Raw genomic sequence first — 6,702 nt, forward strand, 5'->3', positions numbered from 1 at the left:
TTTTTGACTGCGCAGCCTGTGAGATCTTAGTTCCCCTGCAGTGGAAGTGCAGAGTCTTAACCACTGGACTGACAGGGAAGTCCCTCCCATTTTTTATAGAATGCACTACTTTTAACTTGTAGATATCAATCTGTCTCTAATACCAACACTACCCTCTGCATGAGCCACCTTTGTTTGGATATTTTATCTTATTCACCTCTGTACCTTTGCACATTTTCAACTTTCAATAAACGGCTTGTGAATGGAACTCCTATATCTATTTTAATGCATCACCTGTTATAATCAGTATCATGTTTCTCTACTTTCTGAGGTGTACGATGCAAATGGGGCGACTGAGAAGGTGTTTTCTTAATCCCTTACTTATATGTGGAAACCAACCTTTTTTCTTAAGGGCCTGCTAAGTTGTAGGATGTATAGAAGCATAGGATTGTAGTACAGGGGATGTGCTATAACTATCAACTCTTTCAGAGGTAGGGGGAGGGTAAAAGGTATGTCGTTTGTGAATGTCCCTTCTGCATATATGGCATCTTACCTTACCATCAGGTGGTATTGGTATTAGCAGAAGAGGATATAACTGTGAAGCTAATTAAGAGCCATTGTATCACAGGTCACTGTCAAAGCCCTACATAGTACATTCTTTTGTATTATGTTTCTTAAAGAGGACCTCTCCAAATATGTAAATTTTGGGTCCCACAAAACCTGAATCCACTTCTGGTGATGAGCCCCATTTCGCAGATGAGAAGGGCGAAAATGCTATGATGAATCCAGAATTCCAGAGCAATATAGTGAGAAGAAATGGAAATAAAACCCACGCCTGAGGCTTCTCGGTTTCCAGGAAAGAGAGAGAGAATCTGTATCAAATTATTTGACTCAGAGTTAAATTTAATCTGAAAGCATGTCATGTTCCATTGCCACTGGGACAATGGAATCTGTTTGGAAAATATATTTTGAAACATCAGTAGGTTGCTTAACTGTAAAAATTATTTAAAGAACAATGGTGTGTGCAAAAGAATTATAAAAATATTAAAATGTCCAAGTTTTTTTTAGGAAACGTGCTTCATTCTTTACCTACACATGGGACATAAAGACATGAAATTTTCCTGGGGGCCTAGGGAGTTTGATTGTTATTTTTACATATGTATGAATATGTTTTAAAGAAAATAAGGTCCATTTCATCTTAAGCCACTGAACTCAAAAATCTGAGAATTTTGATGAGTTAATTTTCTGTAGACAGTTTTGATCCTACTTTTTATTTTCTAGCTTAGACTTTTGAAGACAATTCAGAAAGTTTTTTTTAAGAAATTCACCATATCTATGTTAAAAGATAAAGAGTGGAGGGTAGACGTAGGGTCGAAAATTTACAAAGACTTTAGAGTTAGTCATTTCTAAACGCCTCTCCATGTAATATGGCATCATTAGATAGTGATTCATTATGCTCAGTGACCACTAACATACTCTTAGATTTGACAGAATTTACTTTTTCATTATTTTCTGCCATACTATTGCTTAAAGAAGAAGGGCAGTGATTTGAGTAATGAAAAAACAAAACGTAAATGGTTTACTGTCATGAAATTTCTGAAATGGTAGTGGGTATAGCTAAATGTGCCTTAAACAAGGAGCGAGAAGACCTGTGGTCGAGGTCAGATTCGGAACCCTCAGTATCCTTGGACAAGTCATGTTGCTTTTCTGACTTTTCATTTCTTCATATCTAAGTACACGTATGTATTACTCCTATCTTGTTTATCTCCAAAGCTTTTGTTCATATCAAATAAGTAATGGAAATGAACAACACGTGCAAATGTGAGTTACAAATGATGTGGCTAAAGACGATTCAGAAATTGTCTTTTTAACACTCTCTAATAATGCAAATTGGGACATTTTAAGAAATTGCTTTCTAATATTTAAGTTATAAGACATGCATATACTATAGTTCAAATATTAATTGATTACCCATTCATTCAACTAACATTTATTTAGCACTGGCTGTGGGTCGGGCACCATGCAAAGCATTCAGGACTCCATGACTTACCTGCACACACGTTATCATCTTCAGTATAAAGATAACTAAGAAAGAACGTGTGAATTGCATATATTGTTTATTTTACAAGAGAAGACTGTGAGCATATGTCCATAATTTTATATTTCATAGCAGTGGCCTCTAACTGAAACAGTTATCCAGTAATTTCTTTGTATTTCCCCATTTTGTATACACACGTTTGGTCCTACCTAAGTGGGCCATGGTCAAAGGAGTTCTAGATTCTGAGCTCCTTGGGAGCAAATATTTTATTTCATATATATATATATATATATATATGTATGTATGTGTGTGTGTATATAAATAAATAAATACATACATACATACATAAATGAATAAATAAAACCAAATACCCAGAGAAGTCCTAGTAATAATAAGTAGTCCAGTAAAGGTTTAATTTTCATGTTAAAAAGGAAACTTGTTCAGGTAACATGGTACTGACATCCTGTTATCTTTGCCAGAAGGGTTTAGGCCGTGATATATTTTACCCAAGGAGCTTTTCTACATCTGTCACATGTGTCCCATTTCAACCCTATCCAACCATCTCCAAATAGTGTGTTTGTATGTGGTCATTTGTTCTCTGAAGACCCCCACTGTTTTCTGATTGCAGGGATGTGCATGATTCCTTTATTACAGAAGTGAATAGAGGGCACAGAAATCCATGGTGCTTCTATTTAGTAAAAGAGAAGAAAGTCATTTTAGGGTTTATTTAACACTAATCTCAATGCCTGAATATTTTAATATTTAGTAAATAACACGAGGTAGAACGAAAGGGAGGGAGGAGGGAGAGATGGAGGGAAGAAGGAGGAAAGGGGGAGAGCAGAGGAAGGAAGGAAGGGGAAGAAACAGAGGTATGATAGAGTTCCATGACATTGTAGAAATTTAAGCATTCCTCCTGCATTCGAACTTTGATGCTAGCTCAGAGATATTTGTGTGGCTTCAGAGAACTTCGTATCTAAAAATTAGTCTCAGTTGATTAATAAATCCTGCCAAGAATAGAGTGGGTTAATAATTTATAATCCATCATCAGGACAAGCCCTTACTATTTATAAATTATTTAAAGCTACCTGTTTGCCTGTTTATTCCGTCAATTTAATTCTTACATAATTCTGCTTAAAACTTAGCTGGCTAACAGTTCATCACTTGCTATCTTTGGTCTGAGTTGGAGATTTTTAGTGAGATGCTTCATTCATTCAACAAATATTTTGATCACCTGTACTTTTGATTGCTAAGCATATAGGAAAGGAACAAAATAGAAAAAAATATATCCCTGTCCTCATGGAGGTTATTTACTATTAGGGGGAGGCCGATCAACAGAAAAGTAAAATATTTAAAATGTCATGCAAAGACAAATGCTATAGCACAAATAAAGCAAGGTGAAGGAGGTGGGGAGTCTATGGCAGGGAGGTGATCCGATTTCAAGCAGGATGGCCAGAGAAGCCTTCTTTGATATGACCTTTGATCAGGTACTTGATGGAAGTGAGGGACTGACGCATGAAGTATCTTAGGCAAGAATGTTCCAGGTGGAGGGAACAGCAAGGATGAAGACCCTAAGGTGAGAGTGTACTTGAAATATTGAAGGTAAGAAAGGGAGGAGGCCAGTCTGGCTGGAGCTCATTGGGCAGGAGGGAGAAGATAGGAGGTGAAGTCGGGGTGTGCAAGGTAAATGCTGTGGAAATAGTTGCCCGTGCAGGGCAAATTCAAGTTTTGCTTTTTTGAAACTTTATGGAATTTTTTTCCCCAATATTTTTGATCCATGGCTGGTTGAATCTGCAGATGCAGGACTCACAGATACGGAGGGCCAACTGTAGTTATAGAAATATGTAGTTATATACATAGCCATACATATATGCACACAGTAAATATACAAATATCATAATGCTTTTCTATAAGAACAGTGTTCATTTATTCATTGTTTTATGAATTAATTATATCATTAATACAGGTCATTGTAAGGACTTTGTCTTTAGTGAATGAAATGGGAAGCCATCAGAGGGTTTAGAACGAAGGAGTGATAGGATCTGGCATGACCTTACTTTGTAATATAATGATTCTGGGTGCCTCATTCAGGATAGACTAAAGGGAGGCAAGACTTGATGTAGTGAAGAGGCTACAGCAAGAGATGATGGTGACTTGGACCAGTATGATAGCTGCAGAGGTAATGACAAAATGTATTCAGTAGATGACTTGGAAGTTTTTGCCCTATGGAAATGGAAATGTAGTTGCCATTTACTAAAATATGTAAGGTTTTAGGAGGAACAGTTTTCTGGCATGTTGCAGGAGGGTGAGGATGGAAATTAGAAATTGGTAGCAGTCATGTTAAGGTTCAGATGTCTAACATTTTATAAATGGAGTCTCTATTAACCTTACTACAAGTCCTGTAGTATTGAACATTGACTTTCTATTAACCTTAGGATGCCTCAAATCATTAATTCTTCATAATATTAAATGTTTACTCTGAAACATTTTTAGACCAAATTTCTTATTAGTTTTGTTTTTCTGCTTTGCATATAGAATTTCAAAAATACACTTCTTTTAACTTTGGCAGTAATCATAGGGACTCTTCATTTTGAAATGGTATAAAACACTCAAGCTTCATTATGTATTTGTGATACTATTTTTTGTTGTTACTATATTTACCTTTGTGATTCATATTTTATCATCTATCTCAGGAATTTCCATAAATATGTATTAAACATAATCTCAAGTAATCTCACTATGCAGAAGTAACCATTGTTTTCTTCTATATTCTTTCTGATCACTCCATAACTCACTCACAACTCACACTCTCATCTAGTGTGCAGTTATTATATATAATAACCTGGAACTGTACTAAGTGCTTTATGTGGATTGGCTCATTTAAGTCACATAATAACCCTTTATCAGTCCAGGTTCTTACTTGCAAAAAACAAAGACAAACTAGCTAGTTCAAATATTTTTAAAAACTCCAATTTATTAAAGTATGTAAGCTTAAAGATTCCCCAGGAATGTTGGAAAATCAAGTTAGGGTGCTGCACAGACAGGAGGACAAAACCTAAAATTATAACACTTGTTTGGTCTGGGGGAAACATCATGACTGTCCTCGGCAGTCACAGACAATGCCCTTTGCACCCCCAATTCTCCTGCACTGCACAATGGGCGTTACCTCTGAAACATCTGCATCTGCTTTCTGAGGAAACCCACTGATGGTGAATTTTCCCCAGAGACAGGAAGTATGTCAAATGCTCTGGGCAACCAGAGGTACTAACAAACTTCTAGAACAGTTCACCTCTTAGGCTGTCCAATACTAGCATATTAATTTCTTGCATATTTAGATCCCCAAGTAGCAACAACACAAGTGATAGAGACTAACAAAATAAAACTAGCCCTCAATAAGCGAACAAATGGAAAAGCAAAGACGAATTCACCGTCTCTCCAAGAAGGTGATCCAAATAAATACTCATCACTTCTTAAGTTTGCACAACAGTGCCCTGATCTCCAGGTGATTTCCATTTCTCTGGTGATTCTATCACAGTCCATCTCAATGAACTAAACTGGGAAGGTTGCCACCAACAGCCCTTTCTGAAATAGGAAAAGAGAAAGGATGACAGCAAAAAATAGTTGGTATATCCCAGCACAAGCAAGACCCAGCATGGAATCCGCACTAGCACGTGTGGTGGCAACTGCATCCACTGTTCACATATTCATTAAGTTACTAAACAGAAATGCCAAAATGAATAAGCAGTGTGATAGAGTGGTTGATATTTCTAGCTCTGGGTTTTGCACTTACTTTTTCTATGATCTTGGGTAAATTACTTAATTTCTCTCTCAGTTTCTTAATTTGTAAAATGGGGATATCACTAACATACCTAGCTCACAGGACTGTTGTTGGGATCGTATGAGATAACAGGTGTGCTCTTTCTATTTTTATTTTATTTTATTTTATTTTATTTTGGCTGCATTGGGTCTTTGTTGCTGTGCGCAGGCTTTCTCTAGTTGCAGCAAGTGGGGGCTGCTCTTAGTTGTGGTGCGTGGGCTCTAGGCATGCGGGCTTAGCAGTTGTGGCACACAGGCTTAGCTGCTCTGTGGCATGTGGGATCCTCCTGGACCAGGGCTCGAAACCATGTCCCCTGCATTGGTAGGCAGATTCTTAACCACTGCACCACCAGGGAAGCCCTGGTGTGCTCTTTTTACATGTAACCTGTTGCTGAGTTAGATTTCAGTATGAGTACATCTGATTATCTGACTGGGTCCAAGGAGGACCATCATTGGCTGGTCTTGTTGGTAAATGGGGAACATAACAGAGGCAGTAGACAAACCAGCAGTAATGTGGTGAGGTCTCAACAGAGAGCTTGTGATATTCTTTATATGATACATAACTCAGGATTCCTTCAGCAGCAAAAGGAGGCTATGGCTGTGAAAAATAAGAAAACAAAACTAATTTTCTTGTGGAAAAATGAAAAGATGCACTTTATCTGTATTGCATTTGTATTGCATATAATGGTGAAGCAATGTGGAAATGGTGACATATTGACAAAATATAAACATTGGAATAATTATGTCTAGAAACTACTAAATATCTATTGTATTTCTGGTACTACACTAGGGACTTTACATACATAAATTCATGTAATCTATGCAACAATTTTTTAAATAGATCTTTATTGGAGTATAATTGCTTTACATTG

This window comes from Mesoplodon densirostris, chromosome X, assembly GCF_025265405.1.
Source record: "Mesoplodon densirostris isolate mMesDen1 chromosome X, mMesDen1 primary haplotype, whole genome shotgun sequence".
In the NCBI taxonomy this organism is placed as follows: Eukaryota; Metazoa; Chordata; class Mammalia; order Artiodactyla; family Ziphiidae; genus Mesoplodon; species Mesoplodon densirostris.